Source organism: Leiobunum rupestre, chromosome 7 (assembly GCF_980474605.1).
Source record: "Leiobunum rupestre chromosome 7, qqLeiRupe1.1.hap1, whole genome shotgun sequence".
NCBI classification, from domain to species: Eukaryota; Metazoa; Arthropoda; class Arachnida; order Opiliones; family Sclerosomatidae; genus Leiobunum; species Leiobunum rupestre.
The window spans coordinates 39923578-39933771 of NC_143390.1; positions in this window are offsets into that span (position 1 = coordinate 39923578).

Consider the following 10194-nt stretch of genomic DNA (forward strand, 5'->3'; position numbering starts at 1 on the left):
ACTGGTCATCAGTCACTTGATTACAAAGCGTCAAATGGCCTCCCTCCCCGCCGCTGTATTCCATTCAACAATGAGATTTTAGCGGCCCCTCTCGCCTAAAAACCTCCCTGTCCATTTACTCGGACAAAAAACAATTTTAGCGGCCAAGACTATGAAAAGAGAAGCACTCACCTAAACGTTGTGTCGAGGAGGGTTGGACGTCGCTGACCTCTCGGACAGGGGTCATCTCATCAGGGCTCTCGCTGTTTTGACTCGATGGACGCCGCCGTCTGACGAGGAAATGATGGAAGAGGGATTTCATTCCACCCGGTCGCACTCCTCCAAGTTCAAAGTCGACAAAAAATTGGAGCCTGCGTCATCCGCTGCTACAGATCCTGAAAGACAAAAACACGAACTTACGCGGTTCAGACAACATTCAATGTTCAAAATTGTGGGAAAAACAATACATTACTTATGTTTTTTATTACTAATAGAAGAAGTAAGACATATTTGTGTTACGAGATAAGTATACTGCTAATGTTATTGGCTAATAGCCATCTTTTGTCAGGTTTATTTTTACAAATCTACTATATTTAATTCGGATTTTTTTGGTTTTATTTAATTAATTTCTAAAATAATTTCCATTTTAGTTTTAAATTTAATTTCAATTTTAGTTTTAAATTTAATTTCAATTTTAGTTTTAAATTTAATTTCAATTTTAGTTTTAAATTTAATTTCAATTTTAGTTTTAAATTTAATTTCAATTTTAGTTTTAAATTTAATTTCAATTTTAGTTTTAAATTTAATTTCAATTTTAGTTTTAAATTTAATTACAATTATAGTTTTAAATTTAATTTCAATTTTAGTTTTAAATTTAATTTCAAATTTTAGTTTTAAATTTAATTTCAAATTTAGTATTAAATTTAATTTCAATTTTAGTTTTAAATTTAATTTCAAATTTAGTTTTAAATTTAATTTAAATTTTAGTTTTAAATTAAATTTCAATTTTAGTTTTAAATTTAAATCCAATTTTAGTTTTAAATATAATTTCAATTTTAGTTTTAAATATAATTTCAATTTTAGTTTTAAATTTAATTACATGCATTTTTTCGTTCTAAATTATTCATTTTACATCAAAAATGTATGACAACCTTGTTTTAGAGCGACTGATTAACCTACATTTTTAATGTAAAATAAATAAATAATAATTATTATTATTATTATTTATGGCAACTCTGTAAAAATAGCGTCTGCTTCACCACGTTCCACACGCAAGCTTCGGAAAACCACCGCTTGAGGGAATTAGGAATAACTCCAATTAAAATAATCTCACTTAAATTTAATTATCACTTTTAAAGTAGAATTTCAAATGAAACTTTGAATTTCCATTGTTACCGAAACAATTTTATACATTTCCTTAAGATGCAGCCTTGTTCTAAAATCACATGAATTAATATCTATTTCTGGCCTACTAGCCCCTGTAGAAGTGTTGAAGTAGCAATACATTCGTGTTCCGGGAGAAGCGATCTACCATATTTTCTCTTTCAAAATCAAGTTGTCAGTTTTATTTATTTCTTTTCGGGAGAAAAATGCGCTTAAAAGAATGATTGATAAACTAGAGGGTACACGAAGAAAGCGAGCGTGTGAATTGAGGTTCAACAACTGCGCCGGGATGAATCGCTTGACAGCAGAAAGGAAGGGTAATAATCGTTAAGGAGCGCGGAGAGATTTTTAAATTGGAAGAGTCATCGGTGGCCCGTTCAGCCAGTGGTCATAATGTTCCCCAAAATAGCCTCGGAAACGGGGAAAGGGGGGGGGGGATCGGGTCCCCGCGCGCGATTACAATAAAAGTCCCGACTTTTTGAAAAACAGGAGACGAGGAGATTTAGACGTCCGTAGATCAGCCTTGAGTGAGAGCAAAGAACGTACCAAAAGGGACAAAAGGGGTTTGGACGAAATAATTGGGGCACGCAGCCAGGGCAGGGACGTCCTATAACGGGCTTTTCCCCTTCTAAAAGTGTAACAATGAATATCCTCGTGAAAAACTCTTTCCACGATTCAATCATCAACCCCTTCTTCGGACCAATGCTCTAATATATATTACAGTTTTGACCAAGGAATAGCCGACAATGTTGTCGAAGATGAAACGCGGGTACAGTTTGCGACGCTATCAGTTGTTAACCCAACCCACGCGGTAAATCAGTACACAAGCCTATGTTTGAACAAAATTGACCGTGAAAACAATCAGTCATGACTCACGGGTTGGAATCGCTGGTTTTAACTTAGACAGCTGTAAGAGCTATTTTCTGCGCCAATCAGTGGCGTAGACAGGATTTCGGTTGGGTTGTATACAATTGAAGAAATTTAAAAACCAAAAAATTTACATTTAACCACTAGGGCTGTGCGAGTACTCGAACATCATCGAGTACTCTGTCTTTTTTTAGGTCGAGTACTCGAACTCGACCTCGAATGAGTAATTGGAGAATACTCGTTGATTACCAAGTACCAAAACTATGCATATTCGGGTACCCGATTACTCGAATAAGCTGCTCTCTAAACTCGTCGAGTATTTGTTTTTTCTATCCTCGTCGCTTCAATGTCTCTCAGATCACTGCAGGGGCTACTATATTTGGAAATATCTTCGAAATGTATTTTCCAAATAAGAAATATGGAACGCCATTGTGCCAACTGATTCTACTCAAACCGTATTTGATATTATCAGAAGTACATTAGAGTTCTAATATTATTCGCTTGAAACATCTACCTTCGCCGGTTCCCGTTGATTTTTTTAAATGTATTTCTAAAGAAAGTATAGATACTTTCTGAAACTATTTTATTGGAAAAATATAGTTTATAAGTAAATAAATATCACTAGGTATTTAATATTTACATGGCATATCGTTAGTTGGATCAACAATGTATTTATTAATAAGGTCGGGAGAATTATTTTATCAGTGAGGTCTTTTATGCATAGGCAGTCTCGGCAAATGCCTAGGAGCTCGCGCTTATCAACATGTCAAGTTGAAATTAACATTTATAGATGGCTTAGTTTCCAGTATGATTTATCCAAATTTGATCCAGATATGATCAAAATTGAACACATTAAATGGGGATAAAATACAAATTAAATTAATTCTTGCAAAAGAAATTGTATTAAATCTTGCGCAAAACGTCATCATATCTTATTAGATTACAATATTTTGGATACAAATTTTAACAAATCGCAATGGATCAACATATTTTAATTCCAAATTTGCTAAATATTTCTGGGTTAAAACTATTTCGGATCAAAGTTTGATCCACAAATATTTTATCCTTTCCAGATTTGATTGGATCCAATATTAATCATATGTCCCAAATTTTACGAAGTCATTGTGGACTATATTATGAACTGTTACAATATAGAACTTTCCATATTTTCCTACTGCCTCGCAACCCATAAGGCCGCTACGGATGACTAGGTTAAGACAATTGAATATTGCACGTCTTCTTGGTTGAAATTAGTAAACACAGAAACACTGAGTTGTGTAATGCGGTATATGTAAGGCTGTGCGAGTACCCGAACATCATGGAGTACTCAGCCTTTTTTGAGAGAATACTCTTCGATTACCGAGTACCAAAAAATTGCATATTCGGGTACCCGATTACTCGAATAAGCTGCTCTCTAAATTTAAATTAAAGGAATATTTTTTAGAATTGAAAGTTACTTTATACTCCTTTTAAATTTAATTTCACAATTACTTGAATAAAACCAGCTCCTAATCAAGTACTCGATAACCCTACTCGTTAAAAATATTACTCGATTTTTTTTTAGTTACTCGACTCGAATAAGAGAAGTAGTACTCGATTACTCTACTCGACTTCAATATTACTCGACTCGAATACTCGATGAAAAAAGATTTGATACTCGATAACCGAGATTGCCTAAAACCACTACTCGCACAACCACACATTTCGGGTAGGGGCACGTGCCCTCCCCCCTGGCTACGGCTTTGGCACGAACTGGCTTCCTTTTGATAAATTTTCCCTCTTTTTCTACTCCTTCACAACCAACTCATGCCAACTAAGGGATGTTACGTTGGCTCTGATGTCAATTGAGCGCGTGTTGGAAATATGACTGGTTTTTGGGTAGTAATACGTAAGAGACTTCAGTCGAAGCCACCGAAGTTTATAGTAAGCCACGTAAAACGCTAAATATTTTTTTCGCCAGGGAAAAATAGGCGGAATGGCCCGTAAAAAGCGTCCAAATGGATGATCACGAACCCTTTTTAGGACTCGCGATTCCCGAGGAGGTAAATATCTCGGAACAGACGACGCCGAACGCCGTAAACTAAGAGGACACGCAGCGTCTATATAATCGAATTAAAAAAGGACATCGCCCAGATCGAATAAAAAAGACTGGACAATAAAAAAGGTCATTATTTTGACCTTTCCTGGGTGTCCGAACGAGCGATTCGTGTATTCCCTTTGATACACTTTGGACGAAACTTTTCTCTTGGCAAGCTAAATCAAACTCGAAAAACACGAGATTTTTTTTGGAAATAAGAGTTTTTGCAACGCGTAGAAGCGTAACGATATAAGCGATACATCAAAGGCTATTTTAGCGGGGATAGCCTCAGGGTTGGAACCGATACAGATGGTCAATGCTAAGAATAAGTGGGAATTACCGCCCATATAAAAAGTAGCGCGTATTTTTAGAAGGAAATGGGAGGCAGGGGGTCTCCGGCTACCGGTCATTACCGAGTACGGAATCCCAGCAACCTGACAGGTTAATTTCATCAGCGGCGAGTCATGACCAGAGGGCAAATGGGTGCGGAGAGGGGTCAGCTGCTGGAACGGGACAATAGATCGAAAGGGGAAAGGGCTCCGTACGCCAGGGGTTATAATAAACAATAACTCATTCTGGCCGCAGTCTGACCACTGTCTGTTATCCGCTATTTCCTGGTCTAACTGTAATAAATCTCTTATTGTATTTTTTCGTAGCAGGATGTTTTTACCTTTATTTTTGTAAAGCTATAAAAATAAAACAAATTTTTCGTTTTATCACAATATCAGGTATTATCGAGGGGCAGATCACTTTGTTACAGGGTGTCCTGATAATCATGATTACATTTTTAATCTTTGTACAGCCAAAGCTACAGATTTAATTTTAATCTAATCTAATCATGATTTAATCATACGAGGGTGTCCTAGTAATCATTGGATTGAGCTGACCCTAGGGTATTATCTAGTAAAGTTCCAAAATTATAGGACTAAAATTAATCTAAAAAATCTATATTGATCCAGATAAGTTTATATTTCATAAAATAAATATTCAAAATATAAACAAATATTTTACGAAAATAAAAATTATAATTCAATGATTTCAAATAGGTATTTTAGAATTATAGGAAAACATAAAAACACAACGTTTGAAATAAACTGATTTATTGTTAGATTGTTACAATCGATCGGTTTACATTACATTAATTATCTTTAATTGACAATTTAAATCAAGTTCTCCTCTCAATTACGCGTCATCTAGTTTTTTATGTGATTTTGAAGCCATTATAACATAATCCCGATAGAACCGAGAAAAAATGCATTTATGTCTCAAATTCCAAAATAACTACATAATACAGAATCGAAGGCGATGTTTTGAAAGCGTCTCAATTGTCATCAGCTGATCCTTGAAAAATGCTATTGGGCATCGTTACCTGACAGTTCGCAAGACTAGTAACGGCTTTCAATAGGGCTGTGCGAGTACTCGAACATCATCGAGTACTTGGCCTTTTTTGAGGCCGAGTACTTGAACTCGACCTCGAATAAGTAATTCGAGAATACTCGTCGATTACCGAGTACCAAAATATGGCATATTCGGGTACCCGATTACTCGAATAAGCTGCTCGAGTATTTGTTTTTCTATCCTCGTTGCTTCAAAATTCAAAGAGGGGTTTTTACAACTTTTTGGGGGCAATAAACGGTACCTACAAAGTTGTGGAAACTGTGGTTCATTAAAATTAAAGGAATATTTTTCAGCATTGAAAGTTACTTTATACTCCTTTTAAATTTAATTGCATAATTACTTGAATAAAACCAGCTCCTAATCAAGTACTCCTTAAAAATATTACTCGAGGTTTTTTTTATTTAGTTACTCGACTCGAATAAGATAAAGTTTCCCCTGGGATCAAGTACTCGATTACTCGACTCGAATACTCGATGAAAAAAAATTATACTCGATAACCAACTCGATTGCCTAAAACCACTACTCACACAGCCCTAGTTGTCAATCCTTAGCCACGTAATGTTTTAAATGGTCATTGCCGTAACAGATTACCATTAAAAAAATACGAAATGTGTTTGACTTCGTTCGGATTTTAATATATACAGGGTGTTTCAAAAGGTTATGCAAAAATTGTAATGCGTTGTAGAGGGTGAGTTGAGAAGTATGCCTTTTCCCCCCCATTTTCCTACGACGAGTGAAAAGAGCGCCAGAGAGCTTCAAAGTGTGGCCTACTAGCCCCTGGAAGTAGGCTGCAACAAACGCAAAACCAATAAGCAATTTTAACGAATTCCATGCCAAACCCAAGGATCTAAGACGATTTGATTTCTTGTACTCTTGAAGAAACGTTATTTGACTATAAAAGACAGCGATTTTTCCTTAACATGTGTAATAGGGAAATACGATAGACAATAGAAAAGATTTCATAGTTTTTAAAAAATATATATAGAATTGTTGTAAGGGTCATCAGTCGAGTCATCAGTACTATCAACGATTCATTCTTTTCAGGGCGCATCCATATCCAATACGTGTTTTTAAAAGGTCCAAGATCAACCGTAATTTGTTTAAGTCTAGGACGGTCATTCTTTTCCACGAATACCTTGCAAATAAAATAATAAGTACTAATTTTCGGAAATTTGATTAATGATGGTCTGTTTCGTCAATGACCAAAAAATCATTACGTGTGTTTGATTTGACAGCCCTTTTTTAAAAACATTAAAAACGGATTTTTTGAGAGCATACTTGCCTAAAAGTACACCACGATTACTCTAAATTTAATTAGAAGTTTATTTCGTATTTCGAACAAATATGGTTATTAAAGTGGAGCAGTGTTATTAGGACAGTTTTGACATGTACAAAGCCCTACAGTTTACATATTCATTTTATCTTTTTGACTAGATAATTTAGTAATCGATTTAACGGAAAATTATGTTTATTATTTACCCAATACGAAATTTAGAGTCGAACTAGATACATAAAGTAATCTATTTAAAGGAAAATTATGTTTATTATTTACCCAATACGAAATTTAGAGTCGAACTAGATAAATAAAGTAATCTATTTAAAGGAAAATTATGTTTATTATTTACCCAATACGAAATTTAAAGTCGAAATGCCTTTAAGTTCACTAGCTGAATGAATTTAACTGGTTCAAAAATGGCAACCATAATCATCATTTAGAGCTGTAATATGTGAGGTTTTGTCGCGTATTAATGTGATTTCACCATAAAGCTAAACGTTGAAGAACTCTTTAAAGTATTATTTTATCATTTAGCTTTATAGCATTTCACAGAATTAAGAAAAATCAAACCATTGGTTTTTTTTAAAACTACTCGAATATTTTATTTTATTCCTTGTCGTAAATTGGGTTATATTAAAGTAATGAATTTTAAGAATCAATTGTAAATTTTATTTCACGATAAAAAAACTATCCAGTTATTTCCTCGATGTGGCAATAAAAAATGGAAAAAAATAGATTCTAATAAAATTGCAACAGAAATCAAATCTGACCAAACTAAATTGTTAAAAATAAATTAAATTTAATTAAGATTTAAGTTTTAGATCACATAACCCATAGAAGAAAGGTATCCACCAATTAGATTGATGTCTCGCGTAGCATGCAGGGCTTGCCACCACCCTCCTACGCATTGTAACCCGGCCACCTGAGTTAAAGGCTTCAAAAGTCGCTTGATGACTTAGGCCTAAGGTGGTGCCTTGGTTTTAGCCAGCTGATTATTATTATTATTATTAATACCCATTCAACTATCAATAAATTCAATAAAATCAAAACAAAATCCTATATAAATAAGATTGTCAACACTATGTTTTGACCATATGCTTGAAATTGAGGGCAGATCATATCAACGGAATAACGATAAGGTCCGAGGCGCCTAGCGTCTTAACACCGCTCCAGGGGAAAACTGGGTCAACCATTAATCATCACTTAATTTTGGCAAAGGGGTTTCTGCAATACCCCCGAAAAAATCCCCAAGACAGCATACGGTACTCCATTCCCTCTGTACCGTAAGCCCAAAACGCGCGTAACGGTGCCAGTTAAAATATCAGCTATAATTTATCTTCGAGCTCGTCGATAGAGTTAAACAGGAGATAACGGTTTCGTTAAAGAGCGCCCACCGCAAAGAGAGAGAGATAACGACTGAGTCTGGCCACAAACAAACAAGAAGGCGCCAAAAACGGAAATGGTCACGCTTTAAACTTCAACTTGGCATCTGCAACTAGTCACCGCCAACGTCTACTTTCCTAAAAATGTAAAGCAGCCCCCGCTTCGAACAAACTGTACTGGGTCGTCGCGATTTACCCCGCTGCCGACTCAATCTGATTGCGGAGAGAGTGACTCCTCGTTTGGTAAAGAAGAGAGAGAAAGCGGGGGTGTTGGTCGGGGTCTAATCCTCGGGACCTATGCCCCCGGGCCACTCGCGGTGGAGCGTGTCTGGGTCCTTCGGTGTCCATTTACCTGTAGACGCGAAGAAGGCGGAGGAGGGATGAGTTTTAAATAATAAAAATAAAGTCTGGTTGGCTCGCCACCCGCATAGCGGTTTTCCGAGGGCAAAAAACTTCCTTAGAGTGACCATCTGGTGTCTGGGACGACTGTGGCTGCAGAATGCGCTTTGATACGGTCCGCCTTCTAAAAGATTCCTGGCTCGGTGTGTAATAAAAACGCGCTTAAGGCCATTAATTTCAAGCGTAAAAGTGGAGCCGCGAATAACCTATAAATCACCACCTTCTTGTTTACAGCCATATTAATCCTGGTGCGGTGCCGTCACCCGATCATTCGTTGAACGCTTGTGCCAATTTTAAACTTTTACCGCGTACAATGGATTAGCATAGCTATATAAATGTTAACGCGTAATCAGGGCCGGATTACCCAATAGGCCGACTAGGCCTGGGCCTAGGGCACCAAGCCTACAAGGCGCACCAAGAAGTGTCGAAAGAATTAAAAGAACAAAACTTTTATCATTTACTTTTCACAAAATATTTTTTTCGGTGTAATTTTAGTAAATGCGTCCACATTTTTCGATATCATGTAAAGCAATCTTTTATTAACGTAACTAAAATATCCGCAAAGTTTACATTGAAATTGTATTTTCCATCCATTTGTAAATTATAAATTTTGGGAAAGGGCGCACCAAAATTAGCTTGGGCCTAGGGCCCCACAAGGTCTTAATGCGGCCCTGCGCGTAATATTGTAATGGGGTAGGTACATTTGTTCGAATTTCAATCGTCCGAACGGTGGAACAAATGTTCGAATTTCATTCGTCCGAACCGCCGAAATAACAAATGTTTCAATTGCTCAAATTGGACAACTTGTTTGTTTCATTCGTCCGAATCGGTAGCATCACTTTTGCGAATTCTGTCGCTAAATTAGTATTTCTTATTGCTGTTTTTTTTTGTCCGGATTTTTTTTGTGCAAGAATTAAAAAAAAATTCCTTTGGCCGATATAGTAAGTGGGAATTGCGTTGAATGTTGTGGATATTTTATGTTAGGTTAGGTTAGGTTAGGTTCACGTTAATGTTACTATTTTCTTATATTAACAATATTTAAAAAAAAGAACACACAATTCCTAATGTTCGAAAAAACGGACAAACGATTATTCGAACTAATGAAATTCCCATAAACATAAATTGAACGACTAAATCACCAACAAAAGTTGTGATACATTTTTCGGGCAAATGAAATACGTTTTCGGACATACGATCCTGCTTTCCGGCATTCGGACAAATGATCATTCGGACAAATGATCATTCGGACATTGGTACCACCGTTCGGACGAATGAAATTCGAACAAATGTACCCAAATCATTGTAATATCTTTCTAAAACGTGAATAATGACCGTTGGTCAGATAATTCGAATATTAGGTGGTAAATTATGTACACCGATTGCAGTTAATACAGCCTTTGGTAGTGCAAAATCTGTAATCGATTACGTAATCA